The sequence below is a fragment of the Mus musculus genome, chromosome X (assembly GCF_000001635.26).
Source record: "Mus musculus strain C57BL/6J chromosome X, GRCm38.p6 C57BL/6J".
NCBI classification, from domain to species: domain Eukaryota; kingdom Metazoa; phylum Chordata; class Mammalia; order Rodentia; family Muridae; genus Mus; species Mus musculus.
Window position 1 is genome coordinate 29,721,895 of NC_000086.7, and position 25,539 is coordinate 29,747,433.

At 40.4% G+C, this 25,539-nt stretch overlaps 1 long non-coding RNA gene across 1 annotated transcript; it reads left to right on the forward strand.

Annotated features, from left to right (window-relative positions):
- The first annotated feature begins 356 nt into the window (after positions 1-356).
- Positions 357-22,064, forward strand: Gm42098. Its single transcript, XR_880379.2, has 3 exons — positions 357-536; positions 20,298-20,408; positions 20,704-22,064. It is a non-coding gene; the product is annotated as a predicted gene, 42098 (long non-coding RNA).
- Positions 22,065-25,539: the final 3,475 nt, after the last annotated feature.

A 25,539-nucleotide genomic window follows, 5' to 3' on the forward strand; every position in this document is an offset into this window, starting at 1 on the left:
GAGGAACTTTTAAGCTACTATCTGAGCAGGTTTAGTCCAGATGAATGCTTCAACCCACCTGGAAAAGGTGTAACCTCCCCCCCACAGCCTGAAAACAGGCTGAGCAGGCTTGACTTGTCACTAGGAGATCACCTGGAGTGGAGCCTGCCACCCTATTATTCAACCACTGCTGCTGCTGCTACCTGCTGCCTAGCTGTTCCATTGCCTACATGTGGACACATGCAGCTGGACTCCAAGGATGATTCAGTGGGAGTGGGCCCCCCTCTTTATAAGCACGTGTTCCCCTATATTAAAATTGAACCTTGATCAGACTATTGTCTTGGTTCCATCCTTTCTCTCATAGCCTAGATTCCCTCTTTTCTTCCAGATTCCAAGATGCCTTCCAGGCTCGAACCCGGACATGTGAGCCACTGGCCAGCCTCAACAATTTGGCGAACCAATGCAGGACCTGAGAAAGGCAGAGGACATTTGGAAGAAACACTGCTGATTTGTAGCTCCATGCAAGAAGAAAAGAATTAAAATTTGTACCACAGAAGGTTGGTATGGGATAAGATGGATCAGTGCTATACCAGCACGCTGGATTCACTTAGGTTTAGCAGTGAGCTACCGGGAACTAGGAACTCATCAGGCAGGCCTTTGGCTGCAGCTTCTAGAAGCTGTTTTTTTAGGAGAGAGAAATATTAGGTTTTAATAAAAGGGATTTAATAATCAGGCAGATGGCCGCAGTTGGAAACTGCATTAGGCAGAAAGAAAGTGGATTTTGAAACTCTCCCAGGGACAGAGAGAAAATTGGGGAATCCCCCTCTTGTGTGTGTGCCAGCTGGTGTCTTCATTCTAAGTGTCTGTCTTATGTTTCCGGAATTGAACATGTGCTTGTTGTATTGGTTTGTTGTCTGTGTTTTGTTTCGTGCCTCTGAAACATGGTGCAGTCTGAGTTTAGATCTGCCTGAGTTTGTTTTCTCTGGTGTTTATAGACAATGGGATTTTATGAAATGTGCGCTTGATATTTGCAGCTGTCCCTTCAGGCTGTGGTCAGCAGATGTGCTAGGAAGACTGTCACCTCACCAGGGGACACCCTGGGAAGTGGGAGAGCAAGAGTCACCTGGTGGTCTCCAGAGATTGGTCAAGATGGACCAAGTTTTGTTTATGAAAAGGAAGCTTACCCTTCTAATTCTTTTGCCTGCTCATTGAGGACAAGTAGGGGTTCCACATGTCTGGAGCTGTTGGTTTCTGCTTTGTGTGTTTTGTGCATGTCTTTAGAGCTATGTGAAAATTTAGAAAAGTGCTGGTATAGCTTCTTCTTCTTCTTCTTCTTCTTCTTCTTCTTCTTCTTCTTCTTCTTCTTCTTCTTCTTCTTCTTCTTTTTAACTAGTGATATGCTCAGTGTGTCTTCACAATCAGCTCATAAATTATTGGTTAAGATTAAATAATTGTTATATTGGTAACAGAAGTTTAGCCTTAATTTGGCAACTCAGGAATCTTTTCAAACATGTGGTGGAGCAGGCCAAAAAACTGGGCCTCCTAAGATACTTTTAACTGAGATAATATTTAATGTGATTGTTATCCTAGAAAGTAAGATTAAGATAAAATTTAAAGCAATGTCTCTTTTATGAAGCGTTAAAGCTTACATTGTCATGCATTCATAGATATAAATTGGCAGCCAAATTTTGCAATGTAGTAGTGAAGTTTTAATGTTGATTCTTAAAGTGATAAATTGTTTTGAAATTGGGTTTTGCTTTCCCAAAGTTATAGATATAATCTAATGTTGCAAAAGAAACTTAGTAATTCTAATATCATCCTCATGGCAAGAGGAACTAAGCTCAGAGCAGCTTTTGCTTGGTTTGTGTGACTTTCCTTTGTCTTGCAAACAGTGCCTAGGGAAGCTCTGGAGATTTGCCTCCAGGGGAAATTCCCTTTAGCTAAAAGAGCATCTTTGCAGATCTAGCCAGATGCTGTTTTAATAAAGTTCAAATCCATAGTTTATAAAGGATCAATCAGACTGTAAAATTTATAAAGGCATTATAATCTGGCTTGCCTACATTTTATATAGTTATTATAGATATAAAAGTGTGTTTCTTTTTTCTCTCTCTCCTTTGCATCTTAATGATTGTAAAGGTTTTGCTTCAAGTAAGTTTAAAATAACTGGAATATTTTGCCTCTAGATATGGATAAATATTGATCTACATTATGTACGAAATTTTTATCATTTCTGCTTCTATACAACAAGCCAAGAGTTTGAATCTTCCAGTGTACATTGTTTTCTAAGTAGAAATATTTTATTAGCTAATGCCTCTCAAGGGAAGTTTACTTTAAATCCTTGCTCTCACACAAGGAGCTTTTAAGTTTTGGGGAGTAGCTGTTGCTCCTGAAAAGATTCAGAGGCGATATCTTTTTATTACTTAGGGTTTTAGTTTACTACAGAAGGCTTTGCAGAAAATAAAGAAAGCTTTTATAATTGTTATTAATTATTTTTATTAGGTATTGTCCTCATTTATATTTCTAATGCTATCCCAAAAGTTCCCCATACCCTCCCCCCCACTCCCCTACCCACCCACTCCCACTTTTTGGCCCTGGCATTCCCCTGTACTGAGGCATATAAAATTTGCAAGTCCAATGGGCCTCTCCTTCCAGTGATGGCCGACTAGGCCATCTTTTTATATATATGCATCTAGAGTCAAGCGCTTCGGGGTACTGGATAGTTCACCTATATATATAATGTTGTTCCACCTATAGGGTTGCAGATCCCTTTAGATCCTTGGGTATTTTCTCTAGCTCCTCCATTGGGGGCGCTGTGATCCATCCAATAGCTGACTGTGAGCATCCACTTATGTGTTTGCAAGACTCCGGCATAGTCTCAAAAGCGATAGCTATATCAGGGTCCTTTCAGCAAAATCTTGCTAGTGTATGCAATGGTGTCAGCCTTTGGAGGCTGATTATGGGATGGATCCCTGGATATGGGAGTCTCTAGATGGTCCATCCTTTTCTCTCAGATCCAAACTTTGTCTATGTAACTCCTTCCATGGGTATTTTGTTCCCAACTCTAAGAAGGGGCAAAGTGTCCACACTTTGGTCTTCCTTCTCCTTGAGTTTCATGAGTTTTGCAAATTGTAACTTATATCTTGGGTATTCTAAGTTTCTGGGCGAATATCCACTTATCAGAAGTACATATCACTTGAGTTCTTTTGTGATTGGGTTGCCTCACTCGGGATAATGCCCTCCAGGTCCAACCATTTGCCAAGGAATTTCATAAATTCATTCTTTTTAACAGCTGAGTAGCACTCCATTGTGTAAATGTACCACATTATTTGTATCCATTCCTCTGTTGAGGGGCATCTGGGTTCTTTCCAGCTTCTGGCTATTATAAATAAGGCTGCTATGAACATAGTGGAACATGTTTCTTTCTTACTAGTTGGTACATCTTCTGGATATATGCCCAGTAGAGGTATTGCGGGATCCTTCAGTAGTACCATGTCCAATTTTCTGAGAAACCGCCAGACTGATTTCCAGAGTGGTTGTATAAGCTTGCAGTCTCAATTGTTATTAATAATAATCAATGTTAATCAAATATTAGCTGTGCCAACAACAATTCTTTGGCAAGAGAAAACATTATTGTAAAGTCATTTTCTCATCCTCCCAGCCAATTGTTGGCCCACGTGGAGCCAGCTAGCTGCTGGCTGCTGTGGGGCGGGACCTTGGGGCACACAGCTTTCCCTGAGCTGTAGTGGTTCAGGAGGTCTCCAGAAAGTGGGAGGCTTTGTAAGGAACTCAAGAGAGGGCTGCCCTTGCCATTGCCCCATAAGCCTCCACCTGTCCCGACCTGGGTAGCCATAATTTTTGCACTAAGACTCAGGGTGGGCTTTCTGGCCTACAACAGATTGGGCTGCCTTCAGCCTCTTCTGCCTGAGAGGAAGGCCAAGGGTGTGCAAGGCCGAGGTGTCGTTCACCTCAAAACACAGTTTCTACATCCTATTAAAACTACTTTGGTACTAATAAAGGATTGTAAGATATACTTGTGTATTTTAGAAAACCTATAACAAAATTTGTGTCTTAAAAACCTGACTAAGTGTCTGTTCTGTGTTCAAAACAGCAATTAATTTAGTTATTACAAAATATTAATCTATTGCATACCATCATTTTAAATAAGATTGACAATCAATATCCCAAAGATAAGTTAAGAATTGTTTTTATGCATGCTTCTGTAGCTTCTATAAATCCATGCATGCATACATCCCAATTATTGTGTTTAAAAACAACCCCTGTATGGGAAGTAAGTAGATGTAAATTAGATCACATGCTTATTCTTCCCACTGTTTCAGCACAGATAATTACGTTGTGTGCTGTAGATGGTGTTTTAAAATGCTGAACAATCAAACCTTCATTTGTATATTAATAGTAAATATTATGTCAGAGCTCACAATTGCTTAAGATTTTTCGTCCTTCAGATGCTATTAATCTCAAATTTGCAATTGCTTATGCATATACAACTCATAGAAAAAATGCTGTCCTTTTAAGAAGGCTGGTTTTAGACATTTAATAAATTTTTCTCGATTGCCTAGATAACTTAAAGCAATGCCATGTTGGATTTATATCTCAGGCAGTCTATAGGTCCTACATATTCTTTATATATTCAAAACAATTATGGTTTAATATAATATTTTAGTATTCTTGAAAATTGTGCCTATAAAATTCTTTCCTCAGTGTCCTCAGTTACTACTTGTTTCCACATAAGGGTGTGAATTCTTGAGGAATTAGACTTAATAAATTGCTGCAAATAAATGCTCTTATTCCTAAGTTAATAAATAAATTATGCACATGTAACTATTAATAACTTTTCAAGCCTTCTAGTTACAACCACTCATTTTTTTATTTCTACTTCATTCTTTTTTTTAATTAGGTATTTTCCTCATTTTCATTTCCCAATGCTATCCCAAAATTCCCCCATACCCACCCCCCCCCCCACTGCTCTACCCACCAACTCCCCCTTTTTGGCCCTGGCGTTCCGCTGTACTGGGCATATAAAGTTTGCAAGTCCAATGGGCCTCTCTTTCCAGTAATGGCCAACTAGGCCATCTTTTGATACATAGGCAGCTAGGGACAAGAGCTCCGGGGTACTGGTTAGTTCATATTGTTGTTCCACATATAGGGTTGCAGTTCCCTTTAGCTCCTTGGGTACTTTCTCTAGCTCCTCCATTGGAGGCCCTGTGATCCATCCAATAGCTGACTGTGAGCATCAACTTCTGTGTTTGCTAGGCCATGGCATTGTCTCACAAGAGACAGCTATATCTGGGTCCTTTAGGCAAAATCTTGCTAGTGTATGCAATGGTGTCAGCATTTGGAAGCTGATTATGGGATGGATCCCTGGATATGGCAATCACAAGGTGGTCCATCCTTTCATCACAGCCCCTAATTTTGTCTCTGTAACTCCTTCCATGGGTGTTTTGTTCCCAATTCTAAGACGGGGCAAAGTGTCCACGCTTTGGTCTTTGTTCTTCTTGCGATTCATGCGTTTAGAAAATTGTATCTTATATCTTGGGTATCCTGAGTTTCTGGGCTAATATCCACTTATCAGTGAGTACATGTTCTGTGAGTTCCTTTGTGATTGGTTACCTCAGTCAGGATGATGCCCTCCAGGTCCAACCATTTGCCTAGGAATTTCATAAATTCATTCATTTTAATAGCTGAGTAGTACTCCATTGTGTAAATGTACAACATTTTCTGTATTCATTCCTCTGTTGAGGGTCATCTGGGTTCTTTCCAGCTTCTGGCTATTATAAATAAGGCTGCTATGAACATAGTGGAGCATGTGTCCTTCTTACCAGTTGGGACATCTTCTGGATATATGCCCAGGAGAGGTATTGCAGGATCCTACGGTAGTACTATGTCCAATTGTCTGAGGAATCACATTTCCAGAGTGGTTATACAAGCTTGCAATCCCACCAACAATGGAGGAGTGTTCCTCTTTCTCCACATCCTCGCCAGCATCTGATGTAACCTGAATTTTTCATCTTAGCCATTCTGATTGGTGTGATGTGGAATCTCAGGGTTGTTTTGATTTGCATTTCCCTGTTGATTAAGGATGATGAACATTTTTTTTTCAGGTGCTTCTCTGCCATTTGTATTTCTCAGGTGAGAATTCTTTTTTCAGTTCTGAGCCCCATTTTTAATGGGGTTATTTGATTTTATGGAGTCTAACTTCTTGAATTCATAAATATATTAGATATTAATCCCCTATCTGATTTGGGATAGGTAAAGATCCTTTCCCAATCTGTTGGTGGACTTTTTGTCTTATTGACGGTGTCTTTTGCCTTGCAGAAGCTCTGCAATTTTATGAGGTACCATTTATCGATTCTCACTCTTACAGCACAAGCCATTGTTGTTCTATTCAGGAATTTTTCCGCTGTACCCATATTTTTGAGGCTTTTCCCTACATTCTCCTCTATAAGTTTCAGTGTCTCTGGATTTATGTGGAGTTCCTTAATCCACTTAGATTTGTCCTTAGTGCAAGGAGATAGGAATTGATCAGTTCGCATTCTTCTACATGATAACAGCCAGTTGTGCCAGCACCATTTGTTGAAAATGCTGTCTTTTATCCACTGGATGGTTTTAGCTCTCTTGTCAAAGATCATGTGACCATAGGTGTGTGGGTTCATCTCTGGGTCTTCAATTCTGTTCCATTGCTCTACTTGTCTGTCACTATACCAGTACCATGCAGTTTTTATCACAGTTGCTCTGTAGTACAGCTTTAGGTCGGGCATGGTGATTCCAACACAGGTTCTTTTATCCTTGAGAAGAGTTTTTGCTATCCTAGGTTTTTTGTTATTCCAGATGAATCTGCCGATTGCCCTTTCTAATTCGTTGAAGAATTAAGTTGGAATTTTGGTGGGGATTGCATTGAATGTGTAGATTGCTTTTGGCAAGAAAGCCATTTTTACTATATTGATCCTGCCAATCCATGAACATGGGAGATCTTTCTATCTTCTGAGATCTTCTTTAATTTCTTTCTTCAGAGACATGAAGTTCTTATCATATAGATCTTTCACTTCCTTAGTTCGAGTCACACCAAGGTATTTTATATTATTTGTGACTATTGAGAACGGTGTTGTGTCCCTAATTTCTTTATCAGCCTGTCTATCCTTTGTGTACAGAAATGCCATTGTCTTGTTTGAGTTAATTTTATATCCAGCTACTTTACTGAAGCTGTTTATCAGGCTTAGGAGTTCTCTGGTAAAATTTTTAGGGTCACTTATATATACTATCATATCATCTGCAAAAAGTGATATTTTGACTTCTTCTTTTCCAATTTTTATCCCCGTGATCTCTCTTTGTTGTCTAATTGCTCTGGCTAGGACTTCAAGTACAATGTTGAATAGGTAGGGAGAGAGTGGTCAGCCTTGTCTAGTCCCTGATTTCAGTGGAATTGCTTCCAGCTTCTCACCATTAACTTTGATGTTGATTACTGGTTTGCTGTAGATTGCTTTTATCATGTTTAGGTATTGGCATTGAATTCCTGATCTTTCCAACAATTTTATCATGAATGGGTGTTGGATTTTGTCAAATGCTTTCTCAGCATCTAAGGAGATCATCATGTGGTTTTTGTCTTTGAGTTTGTTTATATAATGGATTACCTTGATGGATTTCCGTATATTGAACCAATCCTGCATCCCTGGGATGAAACCTACTTGGTCAGGATGGATGATTGTTTGGATGTGTTCTTGGATTCAGTTACCAAAAACTTAATTGAGTATTTTGCATTAATATTCATAAGGGAAATTGGTCTGAGGTTCTCTCTCTTTGTTGTGTCTCTTTGCTGTTTAGGTATCAGAATAATTGTGGCTTCATAGAATGAGTTGGGTAGAGTACCTTCTGTTTCTATTTTGTGGAATAGTTTGTGAAGAACTGGAATTAGATCTTCTTTGAAGGTCTGATAGAACTCTGCATTAAACCCATCTGGTCCTGGGTTTTTTTTTTTTTTTTTTTTTTTTTTTTTGGTTCAGAGACTATTAATGACTGCTTCTATTTCTTTGGGGTATATAGGGCTGTTTAGATCATTTAACCGGATCTTGATTCAACTTTGGTGCCTAGTGTCTATCTAGAAACTTCTCCATTTCATCCAGGTTCTCCAGTTTTGTTGAGTATAGCCTTTTGTAGAAGGATCTGATGGAGTTTTGGATTTCTTCAGGATCTGTTTTTGTGTCTCACTTTTCATTTCTGATTTTGTTAATTTGAATGCTTTCTCTGTGCCCTCTAGTGAGTCTGGCTAAGGGTTTGTCTATCTTGTTGATTTTCTCAAAGAACCAGCTCCACATTTGGTTGATTCTTTGAATAGTTCTTCTTGTTTCCACTTTGTTGATTTCGCCCCTGAGTTTGATTATTTCCTGTCATGTACTCCTCTTGGGTGAATTTGCTTCATTTTGTTCTAGAGCTTTTAGATGTGTTGTCAAGCTGTTAATGTGTGCTCTCTCCAGTTTCTTTTTGGAGACACTCGGAGCTATGAGATTTCCTCTTAGGAATGCTTTCATTGTGTCCCATAAGTTTGGGTATGTTGTGGCTTCATTTACATTAAACTCCAAAAAGTCCTTAATTTCTTTCTTTATTCCTTCCTTGACCAAGGTATCATTGAGAAGAGTGTTGTTCAGTTTCCATGTGAATGTTGGCTTTCTATTATTTATTTTGTTATTGAAGATCAGCCTTAGACCATGGTGGTCTGATAGGACGCATGGGACAATTTCAATATTTTTGTATATGTTGAGGTTTGTTTTGTGACCAATTATGTGGTCAATTTTAGAGAAGGTACCATGAGGTGCTGAGAAGAAGGTATATCCTTTTGTTTTAGGATAAAATGTTCTGTAGATATCTGTTAAGTCCATTTGTTTCATCACTTCTGTTAGTTTCACTGTGTCCCTGTTTAGTTTTTGTTTCCATGATCTGTCCATTGGTGAAAGTGGTGTGTTGAAGTCTCCCACTATTATTGTGTGAGGTGCAATGTGTGCTTTGAGCTTTACTAAAGTTTCTTTAATGAATGTAGCTGCCCTTGTATTTGGAGCATAGATATTCATAATTGAGAGTTCTTCTTGGAGGATTTTACCTTTGATGTGTATGAAGTGCCCCTCCTTGTCTTTTTTGATGACTTTGGGTTGGAAGTCAATCTTATCAGATATTAGGATGCCTACTCCAGCTTGTTTCTTCATACCATTTGCTTGGAAATTGTTTTCCAGCCTTTAATTCTGAGGTAGTGTCTATCTTTTTCTCTGAGATGAGTTTCCTGTAAGCAGCAAAATGTTGGGTCATGTTTGTGTAGCCAGTTTGTTAGTCTATGTCTTTTTATTGGGGTGTTGAGACTATTGATATTAAGGAAAAGTAATTGTTGCTTCCTGTTATTTTTGTTGTTAAAGTTGGCATTCTGTTCTTGTGGCTGTCTTCTTTTAGTTTTGTTGATGGATTATTTTCTTGGTTTTTTTAGGGCGTGGTTCCCGTCCTTGTATTGGTTTTTTTCTTTTTTTCTGATATTATCCTTTGAAGGGCTGGATTCGTGGAGAGATAATGGGTGAATTTATTTTTGTCGTGGAATACTTTGGTTTCTCCATCTATGATAATTAAGAGTTTGGCTGGGTATAGTAGCCTGGGCTGGAATTTGTGTTCTCTTAGTGTCTGTATAACATCTTTCCAAGCTCTTCTGGCTTTCATAGCCTCTGATGAAAAATCTGGTGTAATTCTGATAGGCTTGCCTTTATATGTTACTTGACCTTTTTCCCTTACTGCTTTTAGTATTCTATCTTTATTTAGTGCATTTGATGTTCTGATTATTATGTGTCAGGAGGAATTTCTTTTCTGGTCCAGTCTATTTGGAGTTCTGTAGGCTTCTTGTATGTTCATGGGCATCTCTTTCTTTAGATTTGGGAAGTTTTCTTCAATAATTTTGTTGAAGATGTTTGCTGGTTCTTTGAGTTGAAATTCTTCATTCTCATCCACTCCTATTATGCATAGGTTTGGTCTTCTCATTGTGTCCTGGATTTCCTGGATGTTTTGAGTTAGGATCTTTTTGCATTTTCCATTTTCTTTGATTGTTGTGCCGATGTTCTCTATGGAATCTTCTGCACCTGAGATTCTCTCTTCCATCTCTTGTATTCTGTTGCTGATGCTGGCATCTATGGTTCCAGATTTCTTTCCTAGGGTTTCTATCTCCAGTGTTGCCTCACTTTGGGTTTTCTTCATTGTGTCTACTTCCCTTTTTAGGTCTAATATGGTTTTGTTCATTTCCATCATCAGTTTGGAAGTGTTTTCCTGATTTTCTATAAAGACTTCTACCTGTTTGGTTGTGTTTTCCTGTTTTTCTTTAAGGACTTGTAACTCTTTAGGAGTGTTCTCCTGTATTTCTTTAAGTGAATTATTAAATTCCTTCTTTATGTCCTCTACCATCATCATGAGATATGTTTTTAAATCCAGGTCTACCTTTTCAGTTGTGTTAGGATCCTCTGGACTGGGCAAAGTGGGCGTTCTGGGTTCTGATGATGGTGAGTGGTCCTAGTTTCTGTTAGTAGGATTCTTACTTTTTCCTTTCGCCATCTGGCAATCTCTGGATTTAGTTGTTATAGTTGTCTTTTTTTAGAGATTATTACTCTGTTGATTTTGTTACCCTCTATCAGCAGACGTGGGTGACTAGCTCTCTCCTCTGAGTTTCAGTGGTCAGAGCAGTCTCTGCAGGCAAGCTCTCCTCTTTCAGGGAAGGTGCACAGTTATCTGGTGTTTGGACCTTCTCCTGGCTGAAGATGAAGGCCCAAAACAGGATTTTTCCCAGGAGCTCTGTTGCTTTGGCCAGGAAGGTGGCCGATTGTCTGGAGCCGAAGTTTGTGCCACCTCAGAAGATCTCTGGCTCTTGCCTGTTCCAGAAATGGCTGGCCTCTGTATTCCACACCCTTACCAGTGCAGCCTGCCCTCCGCGGAGTCCCGGAGCCAAGGAGGCTCCCGCTGCGGGGGCCTGTGGCAGAAAACTCTCAGGCCGGGCGGACCCCTGTGCTCTCACTAGGAAGGTGGCCGGTTGTCTGGAGCTGTAGATGGTACCACCTCAGAAGCTCTCTGGCTCTCGCCTGTCCCAGAAACGGCTGGCCTCTGTATTCCACACCCTCACCCGTGCAGCCTGCCCTCCGCGGAGTCCCGGAGCCAAGGAGGCTCCGGCCGCCAGGGCCTATGGAAGAAACTTCTCGGGCCGGGCGGACCCCTGTGCTCTCACCAGGAAGGTGGCCCCTCCTGTATTTCTTTAAGTGAGTTATTAAAGTCTTTCTCGATGTCCTCTACCATCATCATGAGATATGCTTTTAAATCCGGGTCTAGCTTTTCGGGTGTGTTGGGTTGCCCTGGACTTGGCAAAGTGGGAGTGCTGGGTTCTGATGATGGTGAGTGGTCTTGGTTTCTGTTAGTAAGATTCTTACTTTTACCTTTCGCCATCTGGTAATACCTGGAGTTAGTTGTTATAGTTGTCTCTGTTTAGAGATTGTTCCTCTGGTGATTCTGTTACCCTCTATCAGCAGACCTGGGAGACTAGATCTCTCCTCTGAGTTTCAGTGGTCAGAGCGCTGTCTGCAGGCAAGCTCACCTCTTACAGGGAAGGTGCACACTTATCTGGTGTTTGGACCTTCTCCTGGCCGAAGATGAAGGGCCAAAATAGAACCATTTCCAGAAGCTGTGTTGCTTTCACCTGTCCCAGAAGCTGTTAATTTCAGTAGTCCACACTCTCATCTGTGCAGACTACTTTCTGTGAAGTCCCGGAACCAAAATGGCTCCCGCGGATCCTGAGGCTAGGGCCTCTCCGTCCGGGCAGACACCTGACCTCTGGCCGGGAAGGTGGCCGGATGTCTGAAGCCCGAATATGGCGCTGCCTCAAAAGCTCTGTCACTCTTGCCTGTCCCAGAAGCTGTTAGCTTCTGTAGTCCACACTCTCACCTGTGCAGGCTGCTTTCTGCTGAGTCCGGGAACCAAGGTGGCTCCCGCCGCTCCTGAGTCAAAATCCTAGCCTCCCAGGCTGGGCAGACCCCTGTCATCTGGCCGGGAAGATGGCCAGATGTCTGGAGCCCGAAAACGGCGCTGCCTCAGAAGCTCTGTGGCTCTCGCCTGTCCCAGAAGCTGTTAGCTTCTGAGGTCCACACTCTGGTCTGTGCAGACAACTTTCTGTGGAGTCCTGTGTAGTCTCCCCTCCCCCAGCCTGAAACCTGCTTGCTCAGGGGTAGAGCTTCCTGCTCATTCGTTCTGCCACGCCTATTGCTGGAACCTGAGGAGCCACACACGTGCACCTTTCTACTGGACCAGAGATTATTCGGCGGGAATCGGGTCCCCTCCCCCTTCCTTCATAACTGGTGTCGCAACAATAAAATTTGAGCCTTGATCAGAGTAACTGTCTTGGCTACATTTCTTCTTTTGCCCCGTCTAGATTCCTCTCTTACAGCTCGAGCGGCCTTCTCAGTCGAACCGTTCACGTTGCGAGCTGCTGGCGGCCGCAACATTTTGGCGCCAGAACTGGGACCTGAAGAATGGCAGAGAGATGCTAAGAGGAACGCTGCATTGGAGCTCCACAGGAAAGGATCTTCATATCGGACATCGGAGCAACGGACAAGTACACATGCTAGCGCTAGCTTAAAATTTCAGTTTTGTAAAGTGTTGCTGAGGATGCGGTAGGATACGAATTAAGCTTGAATCAGTGCTAACCCAACGCTGGTTCTGCTTGGGTCAGCAGCGTGTTAATCGGAACTAGAAACGGAAACAGGCAGGTTAGCCGCAGCTTTTTAGGAAGCTGCTTAGGTGGAAGAAGAAAGGGTTTAAAGTCATGGATCAGGCGGTAGGCCGTAGCTCTCCGAAGCTACATGAGGTGTGAGAAAAGAAAGGGTTTATTAAAAGGAATAGGCGTATTGCCCCAGTTAATAAAAAATGCAACATAAGGGAGGAAAATGTCCCAAAAAGCAGAGAGAAATATCTCTCTGGGCCTTATAGCAGGAGTACTCTGTTACCTTTTGTGTCTTGTCTAATGTCCGGTGCACCAATCTGTTCTCGTGTTCGATTCATGTATGTTCGTGTCCAGTCTGTATGAATGAATGTTCTATGTTTTGTGTTGGATAATAAAGATGGTATAAAAAACTTTATCTGCAAAGCCGAGAGCTGCCACATGTTTCAGCCAGGAATCAGACACGTGGCAAGAGGGCCCCTGCTGGAAAAACTGTTCGTTTTAGGAAATAAGGGCGAGTGCACAGCCTCTAAGTTTCAGAGTAAAAAAGCTAATAAATGGTTCATGATTAATGTGTTTGACAATGGTAAAGTGTTTTCTATTTTATGATTGTAGCTACAAAAATTATTATTCTCTGATTGGTCTAAATGTAACTGCTTCATTTGGTTCTTTTTTATTGGTAATGTGCTCTAAGTGTTTTCACAATCAGCTCATAAGTTGTTGGTTAAGATTAATAATTGTTACATTGCTACAGATGGTTAGTGTTAAATTTGATAACTCAAGTTTAGAGTCCTTCCGACACATGGCATAAGGCAGCCCAAGAGGCTGGGTCTCTAAAGATATTTCTAGTTTAGGTAATAATTAATATGGTTCGTATCCTAAATAGTAAAATTTAAAATAAGATTTAAAGCAATGTCTCTTTATTAAAGCATTAAAGCTTGTTTTAATAGGTATTCATAGGTATTAATTGACATCCAAACTTCGTAATATGATAGTAATGCTTCTAATATTGATTTTAAAGATAATAAATTGTTTTAAACTTGGGTTTTACTTTCCCAAGGTTATAGGTATTATCCTAACCTTGCACAAAAAACTTAAAAATTATGGTTAAAACTGCTATTGTTCCATTGACTGCAGCTTGCAGTTTGATTTCAAATTTAAGATCTTTAATTCACCTGTATACTGTAATTAAGATAATTACAAGAGTAATCATCTTATGAGAGCGCTCATACAGCTCACTTCATACAAAACTGTGACAGAGTTATCTAGTTATGTTTGTCTTTGTGAATAGATTAGACAAACAGTTTGGTTATAGTTGCTGCCTGGCAGGAAACTGTAGTACAGGCAATTTTTTCACAACACTAAAGTTGTGAAGAACGTTTTAACTGTAAGTCATCTTAAGAAAGAGTATCATAATTTAGAGGCGTAGACAGTTATATTGTTTCTCTAAAATCGGTCCTTATTACAGGAGGGCCAAGATGCTCAGATTAAAAAGTATTTTACGTTTGAGTCAATGCAGGGCTCTGGGCAGCCCCAGAGCGGCTTGTGGCCTTTCTTTTGTTTTGCAAACAGTGCCTGAGAAAGATTTTTCCCTGTGTTCAAGAGAAATTCTTTTTAACAGTGTTGCAGATCTATTCAGATGTTTAAAATAATGCTTAAATTCAAAGAGTTTTGCTTCTAGTGAACTGTAATCACTAGAAAATTTTGCCTCTAGGTATGGCTAATGTAACTTTACATTATGTAAGAAAAATTTTATTGTTTCTGCTTCTATACAAGAAGCCAAGAGTTTTAATCTTTCAGTGTATATTGTTTCCTAAGTGAAAAGTATTTTATTAACTAATGCTTCTTAAAGTTTACCTTAAATCCTTGCTCTCACCCAAAAGATTCAGAGACAATATCCTTTTATTACTTAGGGTTTTAGTTTACTACAAAAGTTTCTACAAAAAATAAAGCTTTTATAATTGTTATTAATTGGTAATTAAAAATTGGTTGTGCCCAAAACAATTCTTTGGCCAAAAAGAAAACATTATTGTAAAGTCATTTTTCTCATCCTCCCAGCCAATCGTTGGCCCATGTGGGCCCAACTAGCTTCTGTGGGGCAGAGTCTTAAGACACAGTTTCCCCTGTTCCAGCACAGATGATCTAGTTGTGTGCTGTAGATGGTGTTTTAAAATGCTGAACAATCAAACCTTAATTTGTATATTAATAGTCAATGCCATATCTCTGAGCTCGCAATTGCTTAAATTGTTCATCCCTCAGATACTATTAATTCTCAAATTTACAATTGCTTATGCATATTTCTAGTTAATAAATAAATTATGCACATGTGACTCTTAATAACTTTGCAAGCCTTCTAGTTACAACTGCTCCTTAAGAAAATTGATTAAAAGTGCAATTAGTCACTGCCCCTTTACAGCCAAGTATTTAAAATGTTTTGTCAACTAGTTATTAATTCAAAAGTTTAGGTATTGTAAAATTTTAAAACTTTCACTTCTTAAAAGACAAAAAAGAGAGAAATTGTATCCCCGTGCATGCTATTTAGTGCATTCCCATGCACACTATTAAAGTCTTACCTTTATTTTCAAAATCTAATATTTTAATGTCAAAGAGTTTAATAAATGCTTTATAGTATCTTAAAGGGATCTACTTATTGGCTTATAGATTAATCCTAAAACAGCTACCTTATTAGAAAAGGGAAAAACAGGTTTTCTCCACAGAACGCTGCAGAAGCATATTAGTAAATTCGTGTGACGAGCTGGTAGGTAAGTTGACTCATGTCCTGATTAAATTGACTAAAAAACTAAATTAAATTCATGTTTTAGATCCATCCTTACTTGTCATTTTTCCAGTTTAGACTAGCTTCTAGCCTTTTAACTTTATGACAATAGTACATCAGAGACTGTATATTCAGACTTAGTAAAATTAGTCATTTAATAGAGTCATAATGATTTTTCTCCTTTCTTCAGTGTGACCAGCCATTCTAACTCAATCTTAGACTGGTCCTAATATTCAGTCCAATGTTAGAGATTCCTATATTCTAAATTACCTAGCAAGTTAATTAAAGAGCAATTGGTCACTTAATACCCCCTGACTAACAAATGGAAGGGTCCAGATCCAGTTCTAATTTGGGGTAGGGGCTCAGTTTGTGTTTTTTCATGAGATGAAGATGGAGCGCGGTGGCTGCCAGAGAGATTAATTCGTCAGATGAACACAGATTCTGACTCTTCTGGTAAGTATCATTCTAAAGACTAAAATTCCTTTTGTGCTTAAAATTCAGCTGAGAGCAACAGCTCTCAAAGCTGTTCTCCAGCTACTCTCTGAACCAGCTCCCGACAGGAGGCCGGAGACTAGCCTCAGCTTTACAATTTGCATTTGAATAAAGTACCTAGACTTCCCGGAAAGAAGTTCTGCTTTCCTACTTTCTCACTGTCTTTCAAGATTTTGTCTTTCAAGCAGGTAAATCAACATTCCCGAGACGGACCAGTGGATGTGCATCCCCGCCCCCCTAGAGCACACAGGTGGCAGCTGTTACCCCCAGTCTCAGGACATTTCCAGCATGTGGCTTTCAGTCTGAGTTAAAAATTTAGGTTTACCTAGAGGGCTAGAAGAGTAGATTTTTCTATATTAATAAAGATTGGTTTTTATTTTGATAGACAGGCTTAGCCCCTTAGCTGACCTCTGGCTTTTCACCCTTGCTGTTACTGCAAGGTGTCCTTAGCTCAATAGGCTGTGGAAAAAACAGGGATGAGGAGGAACGACTTCCAGCTCCTATTTTAGCCACAAATCGTGGTGTTATTAACGACATAATTCTTGCTTAGGCTTTGCTAATTCTGAGGTTGATAATTCTCCTTTAGGAGCTGCACAGCACTCAGAACTGTGCATACTGGTTTGTGATTGTACAAATTCAGTATGGGCACCGCTTGGTGCAGAGATACTTACTGCAAGGGAAGGTCCGGCTTGACCATTTCTGAGTTTCCTGTGAGATAAACCCGGTTTGAAAGAGGTTGGTACCAAATTTTGGTTAAAAATAAAAAATATTCTCCGGCTCTACCTCGCCTCCCCAAAAGGTACCAAGAGCCACATGTGTGGGTTTTACCCACGGGAGGAATCGGGTCCATGTCCACCCAAGCCAAGGTTAAAAGCCCACTCATCTACGGATGAGAAAATCATTTGATCACCTCAGTTAAGTGTTGCCTTATTTAACTTAATTAATAGGGGGGAGAGAGATTGGAGACGTACTATTGAAAGGGCAAGCCCTTCACTGCCTCCCACCCAAATAAAAGAGCCGGTCGAACGCCTTCTCCCTGTTTCCCACCTATCTTCCAAAAATGCGGAGGAATATCAACTTAGTGCTATTTTCACATCTTTCAGTCAAACTTAGCCAGAGTTCCAACGCCCTACTTAAAATTCAACTAGAAAGTTACCTACCAAGTACTAATTAGCATTATAAAGTCAGAGTCTGCAGCTCCAGGCCTTTCAGTTAGTTGTTTACTAGAAAGGACAGTCTTAAGCCAGATACAGTTTACCATAAGAAAAGTTAAAGAATCCCAGTGAAGCAAGTTTTTTCTTTAACCCTAGATTCCAGGCAGAACTATTGAGCATAGATAATTTTTCCCCCCTCAGGCCAGCTTTTTCTTTTTTTTTTATTTTGTTAATAATAGGGAGGAGATGTAGTCTCCCCTCCCCCAGCCTGAAACCTGCTTGCTCAGGGGTAGAGCTTCCTGCTCATTCGTTCTGCCACGCCTATTGCTGGAACCTGAGGAGCCACACACGTGCACCTTTCTACTGGACCAGAGATTATTCGGCGGGAATCGGGTCCCCTCCCCCTTCCTTCATAACTGGTGTCGCAACAATAAAATTTGAGCCTTGATCAGAGTAACTGTCTTGGCTACATTTCTTCTTTTGCCCCGTCTAGATTCCTCTCTTACAGCTCGAGCGGCCTTCTCAGTCGAACCGTTCACGTTGCGAGCTGCTGGCGGCCGCAACAGTCCTGGACATCAACCACTCACTCTTTAAGAGAAACAATTCAAAGTGCTATTAATCACTGCCCATGTTACGTGAATACTGACTATAACAGTCAAGTATTTGAGATGTTTTGTCAACAAGTTATTAATTCTAAAGGACAAGATATTGTGGAACTTTAAAACTTTAACTTTAAGAATGAAGACCAAAGTGTGGACACTTTGCCCATTCCTAGAAATGGGAACAAAACACCCATGGAAGGAGTTACAGAGACAAAATTTGGAGCTGTGACGAAAGGATGGACCATCTAGTGATTGCCATATCCAGGGATCCATCCCATAATCAGCTTCCAAACGCTGACACCATTGCATACACTAGCAAGATTTTGCTGTAAGGACCCAGATATAGCTGTCTCTTGTGAGACTATGCCAGGGCCTAGCAAACACAGAAGTGGATGATCACAGTCAGCTATTGGATGGGTCACACGGCCCCCAATGGAGGAGCTAGAGAAAGTACCCAAGGAACTAAAGGGAACTGCAAACCTATATGTGGAACAACAATATGAACTAACGAGTACCCCGGAGCTCTTGACTCTAGCTGCATATGTATCAAAAGATGGTCTAGTTGGCCATCACTGGAAATAGAGGCCCTTTGGACTTGCAAACTTTATATGCCCCAGTACAGAGGAACACCAGGGCCAAAAAGGGGGAGTGGGTGGGTAGGGGAATGGGGGGTGGGGTGGGTATGGGTGACTTTTGGGATAACATTGTAAATGTAAACGAGGAAAATACCTAATTAAAAAAAAGTTTACGATAAAAACAAAACAAAACAACAAAAAAAAAAACAAAAAAACAAAAAAAAACAAACAAACAAAAAAAACTTTAACTTCTTAAAAGACAAAGAAGGGGGAAATTATATCCCTGTGCATATTATTTAGTGTATTTCTGTGCACATTATTTAAATCATACTTTTATTTTAGAATTTTGAAATTTGGATGTCAAAGAACTTAATGCTTTATAGTATCTTAAAAGGATCTACTTATTGGCATATGGTTTGATCCTAAACAGCTACCTTATTAGGGAAAGGAAAAACATAGGTTCTCTCCATGGAACACTGCAGAAGCATGATGGCTAATTCGTTTGACAAGCTGGCAGGTGAGTTGGCTCAGTGCCCTGACTGAAGTGACAAGGAAGCTAAATTGGGTACATGTTTTCGATCCATCCTTGCTTTCCATTTTTCCAGTTTGGACTAGTGAAGCTCTCTTGCTTCAAGCTTTTAAAACTTTATGGCAAAATGAACATCAGAGACTGTATATTCTGACTAGAAATATTAGTCATATAATAGTCATAATGATTTTTCTCTTTTCTTAAAGGTGACCAGTTATTCTAACACAGTCTTGGACTGGTCTTGTAATAAGTCCAATATTAGAGATTCCTATTGAAGATAGCTAAAAATCTTGATTATCTAGCAAAGTTGATTCAGAGCACAGCCTCCACTTCCAGAGAATCTCTGGCCTTTTTACTAATTCTAAAAGCCAGCTCCCACACACCTGGAGGCCAGAGCCTGATCTTGATTGTTGCTAATTTGCAACTGAATAAAGTACCTGTGCTTCCACAAAGAAACTGTGTACTGTTGCCTTTCACTGTCTGGATTTTGTTTTTCAAGCAGGTCAATCAACACCCTTCAGCCTGACTGTACCAGGTGTGCATCCCTGCCCCCAAGAGTGTGCAGATGGCAGCTACTAATTTTCATTCTAAAAGCATTCCAGTACATATTATGGCTTTTGGTCTGATTCATCAGGCCATAGAGACAATAAAGATGAGGAGGATGACCTCTAGCTCCCAATATAGCCTAAGAGTCACAAATTGTGTTGTGACAATTGGCATAATTCTTGTAGAGGCATTGCTGAACCCATACATGTGAGCTGTTGGCCGGCCTCAACAAAAAGGTACCTGCAAACCTAGCAAGTAAAGTTTTCCATCCCCTGGCAGGCTGAAGCTTGCTGAAGTCAGTTTCCCTAAAGTTGCTGAGGTGTTTATTTCATATTTCGAACCCTTCCTAGGTAAGGGCTCCCTGTTTTAGATTAATTTGAATACAAACCTGGCATAATCTTGAACCAGGATGTCCAGTTTAAGTGAAATGTACTTTAATCTGAGTAACTCAGAAAGTTGCATGGACCCCAGATGCCTGGTGAAGATCAATTACCAACAATCTTGCCAGTTGTTTGTGTGAGAATGATCTTTGCCTCTGATGTCCTCCATCAACCTGTGGATGTGAGCTGTATATTTTTTCTTTACAATGGAGTCTCAGGCGGCACCAGGTTGGGTTATGTCATCAGAATATAATATAAATAGATGTTAGGGGTGTTTGTTGGGGAGCCAGGTCAGCAACCTGGCAGTGGAGGACCACAGTTCATAGGAAAAGTCAAATAGCTTCTAGAAAGTTCAATAAATTCTCTTTGTTTTTAATATCCTGTCTTGTAGTGGTAAGATGCCGCCTTTATCGTTCATACATACATGCAGTGGACAGAGTAGTAAAAATCATAGCAAAGTCCATCTATATGGTAATGGTGTTTCCATTTTCCTATCTGAGAGCTTGACTCAGATTAATAATTTTTTGTTCTCAGGGCCGAGATACCTGGCTTATGACTACGTCATTAACAATAAAGTACCTGCTGTACAGCTGCCAAGCTTGTCATGAGTGCGCAAACATTTGGAATTCAGACCACAAGAATGCTGTAAGTTTAAAGATGCTTGTCCCCCAGTCTTCCCAGGAGAACCCTGTGCTGGTAGATGAGAGAGTTGGTTGTAGCTGAGAGATTAGGTTATAAGGGAAGATGAACAAATGCCAAAAGGGTGAATTCCAACAACCTCAGCTGGGCCCCTGGGAGAGTAGACAGCTTCAATCTACCAGAATATAGCTCTGGGGTGGATTCAGGGCAAAGCACAGGCAGCTCTATTCACATTTTCAAGCTGGAGCCAGGAGATAAGAATATTTGCCAATACCTTTGATTCTTTTTTCCATTAACTAAGGTCTGAGTCTTCAGGCACCCAGTCATCAGGGTCCAGGTTGATGCCGCAGCATGTCTTCCAACCCGCCTACCACCAGAGGGCAGCAGCGTACATTCACAACAATTGTTGAGAAATCAGGAAGCCCAGGAATCTTATGTGTGGATGAGGACATAGCAAAAGGAGAAGCATTCCATACCACCTGCCTTCATGCCTGCCACGCCCTGGGTTTGGGCCCCCATCTGAACCATCTCCTGCACATAGCCATGCAATCATAATAAGGAATCTCGAGATCTGTGACAATCTCTCTCTTCTCCCCAGCCCACAGCTCCATCACACCCTACTCTAATCACTAAGGATCACTCAAAATACTTCACTGTCTTCTATTTTTCCAAAGTCCCTAAGTCACTTTAAGACTTTCTATGTCCTCTGTAAACAGTCACATACTCATGTCTGGGGCTAGGTACACATGTGGAGATAGAGTGTAAGAGACAAGAATGAAGGAGAGAAAAGTGAGGAAGGAAAAATAAAGAGCTATTTATGTAGTAGGTCTGTGTGCCCCAAACACCATGGGATGATCCAAGGATATCCAGCATTAGGTGTGACTTCTTCAAAATAGTTTTGAGTAAGCAGCTTAGCCCAGAGAAGACCTAAGGATCCAAAGCATTGCTGCATATTACTACTGTGTGCAAAGAGGCCAGGAAGCTATCCCAGGAAATTTCATCACATCCCTCAATGGCAGATGCATTCTACTGAGAAGAGAGCAACGGGTTCACTTGGCAAATATTGCTGTCACATGATGTCGATGTATATGCATCTCCTATGACTTTAACTCCTGTGGAGCACTGCCTGCCTCAGGAGCCAGCACTTGTCCAAGCTGCCACAGGTCAACCTGGTTCTTGGTTCTCCTAAAGACTCCTTAGTCTGAGGGAACTTACATTCCCATACTTCTGAGACCCAAATAACCCATTTCCCAAATCCATGCAGGAAAACCACACGGAAATATTTGGGGCATCTATGAGAAAATTCTCCTTCAGGTCAAAATCACTCTGTGAAGGCCAAGCTACCTTTACCTCAAGTCTACACCAATGGTAATGAATTTTTAATAAAAATTTCTCAGGAGAAATTTCTTTTACTATGACTGGCCTTTTTGCTTAATCTCAAAACCAGAGTTAATAATATACTCTGAGGTCACTTCAGACGTAGAACAATGCCAACTGTATGCATTTCCTTTGTATAACCTCTCTTTAAGGGACTAATGGAACAACCAACCTTACTTGCCTTGAGTTTTAAGTAACCAATCATTATAATCTGATGTAAGGCATAGCTGTTATTTTAAAATATGTTTTTCAATGCTTCTGACCCAGAGTGTAATGAATGTGTATCTATGTAAGTGTTACAATGATCACATTTGGAAAATGGTAAATAGGATCAAAGCTGTTTTTTAAAAATGAATACCCACCACAAATATTGAATAAAATATATAAATAGTGCATAAAAATGGTATTTGTAATGTTTTTTATCCAGATCAGTTGAAGTCAGTTATTTATTCACTTGAAAAACACTATGAAACATTTCTTTAGGTATCACTAATTTTTCCCCATATGGTGCTTTTTGTGTGGCTCAATGGGGGTAGAGACAGAGAAAGAGAGAGAGGGGAGAGGGAGAGAGAGGGAGAGAGGGAGAGAGACGGAGAGAAAGAGAGCGAGAGGGAGCAAGCGAGCGAGCGAGCGAGAGAGAGAGAGAGAGAGAGAGAGAGAGAAATTGATTCTGTTATTCAAGCTGGTAAAGACACAGATTCATGCAACAGAGAGAAACAGTGGAAGATATTGGAGGGAGAGAAATAATAAATTCAAATCTTAGATCATTCTTCGTTAAATTCACCAAGGAAATGCATTTATATTTATTTTCCATAATTGCCACAGACACTCTGGGCCCCTTTGTCTGCTTGGAACAGGTCTCTAGTTGTGGGTGGGCAAAGCGTAGGATGAATTCACAAACAGACACACACAGGAGAGTTTGTGTGAAATCTGAATGTATTTTTCAAATCAAGCATCAGACTTTTTATGCAGAAGACAATAAGGAAGTTGGGTGACATATTCGTAAGTTACAAATGAGGTGACCAGAATCTTACATAAAACAGAGTAATGCAAACACAAGAGGTCTAAAGGGAACCACCTGGGATAGAATTCATTGATAACAACTAGGATCAACAAGGGCTCCACCTAAGATTCACAAATCTTAGATGCCAGGGTCAAGGACTTTGCGCCCTTGCCATAGTTCCTATTTTAGTCTATTGTATAGTCCATCTTCCCCTTACGCCATTGTAAATATGTGTGTGTATAGGTGTAACTTCGCTATAGTTCTAAGTATCTATTCTGGTTACTCTTTTGGTCTGAAACTTCCTTCTTCCTCAGTGATGGTAAATTCCTGTGTAAGGGAGTGACCTAGCCTTTATTCAAAGTGATAGTATAGTACCAGAGGCTATTCTGATTAGCAACATTCTTACTGAATTTCAAGCCCATGGCCTTGCTCAAGGATGTTCTAGGACTGTTGGAACACTGGCAGAAGGCTTTAGCTATGTCAGAATTCAAACATAAAAGGCACTTATAATAGGAAAATACTGAAAGAGAGCACGTGGATCCATACACTAGACTAACTCGGGAATGGAAAATTAATGTATGGGTTAGAGGGAATGCCAGACTCCAGGAGGAGAGCTTCCTTGAAGCTCTTTGCCTCATGAGTGACTTTCAAGCCTCTCAGCTTAAGTTGACTCGACCAGAGCGCATGGCACATAATTTAACACTGATGGTTTTTGGGTGCTCTAAAATCATTTCTACATTCAAACAATTGCATTTTGGTATTCAATGTGGATGATATTTTTGTATTTTAGGGAACATTGCTGTGTTACCTAGCGATGTCAGAAGGTGGGGACCTTGAATATATTTTGAAAGCCAGATGTCAGCACTTGATTGCTGAGTAGTCCCTGAAAAAGCACAACTTTATCACTAGGATGTAAAAGAATAGTAATGTGGTCCTGTAAATCAATAATAATAATAATAATAATAATAATAATAATAAGAAGAAGAAGAAGAAGAAGAAGACAGTTTTGAGTGACCATGTGACCATTGCAGGAGACAAAACTCCAGGCTAAAGAGCATCAAAGTAATGGAGATGGGCATTGACAGAAAGGAGGTCATGTCAACTATTTACCAGACTTTCAGGAATACAGGATATAGGAATATTCCAGGTCTTGAAGTATAACTCTATATGATCTTCCTGAAGTTATTCTTGGATTAGCTGATACAAATGTTTACGTTTGTCCCCTTAATTACACATTAGTGTGCTGAAACAAGAAACCCTTCCATTCAAGAACATTGGATAGGAGTTTTTCAGTAGCTCCTTGAGAAAGAATGTTCTGGGACAGAGTTTTACAACTCCATTGAGACAGAAACTTCTACCCTAAAGAGAGCAAGGAGCCGGGCGTGGTGGCGCACGCCTTTAATCCCAGCATTCGGGAGGCAGAGGCAGGCGGATTTCTGAGTTCGAGGCCAGTCTGGTCTACAGAGTGAGTTTCAGGACAGCCAGGGCTACACAGAGAAACCCTGTCTCGAAAAACCAAAAAAAAAAAAAAAAAAAAAAATGAGAGCAAGGTAAGGGGGAAATATAGAGTTGAAAATGTGAGCTTTGCTTTGAAACCTTGCACACACTTATTCTGTACTTTGATGGGGGAATTACCTTTGCCATGAATCCTTTGACTGTCAAAAGTTGGGGAATTGGTATACCAAATAGAAACATCATCTACTGTGCCTACAATGTCTTTTTTGAGAACAAGTTTGATGGAAACTCGAATATAAAGTTTATTAAAAAATTCAACTGAGTTCAGTATCTGTCTGTGGAATCAGGTTTTTTATTTTGGCAAGTAAATTAAGGATATGTGGAAGGAGTTAACATAGTTGTCAGAAATCTTTATTATTTCAATTATGTATAATTTTATGATTGAAATTACAGATTCCAGCCTAATCACGAACTTTGTTTAGTGGTAGTAATCATATTTCTTACTGTTTTAGGATTTAGGGATGGAGTTGAGTGGCAAGGTGCTTATTACACTTGATGCAGTGTCTGCTTCTTTAGCAATATTACCTTCTGCTGAGTCAACCCTAGTATCATAGAACTGGGATGTAAGCAACTGTTTCATAATAATGCATTGCCACACACTACCTGATCCTCTACTGAGCAAAACACACCAACTCATTACCTTCCAAACTCACCGTTGGCTACTCAGTATCTTGGCTACTTCTGGCTAGATATGTGCCTCTAAGAATGAGTCATATGACTCAGCCTGGGAGACAAAGACCCCGTTGTGTCACCATTTCCACTGTACTGTGAGAATTAAATTCTCCCAAGGGACAGGAACCATACGATATAACTATCCTTAAGGAACCTTCTCCCTTTCTGGAAAAGAGATCAGAACCCTCAGATACAAAAGCGTGGACACTGGATCCAGGGGCTGAACACAGGCCCTCTCACTTGGATGTTGGTACAGGATCCTAGTTATCATCTTGACTCCTCAAATGCAGAGTGATGCCCAGGGTGGTCATGCCTGCCAAGGATTTGCTATCGCTGTGGTCCATACCACACCCAAAGTCCTAGAGAACATACAGTATAAAAAGGTGGGTCGCTGCCATGGGGGACACAATCACCTACCTCAACTAGTTACTAGGCTCCTAAATAGCTTCAAACCTGGATGGGAGAGGATATATTTCATCTTACTCTGGAAGGGGGAAATGCTGTGGTTATTCTGTTTCCTTAACAAAAGAAAAATAATGATAGTAATTGCTAACCAAACTGTGTGCTCTT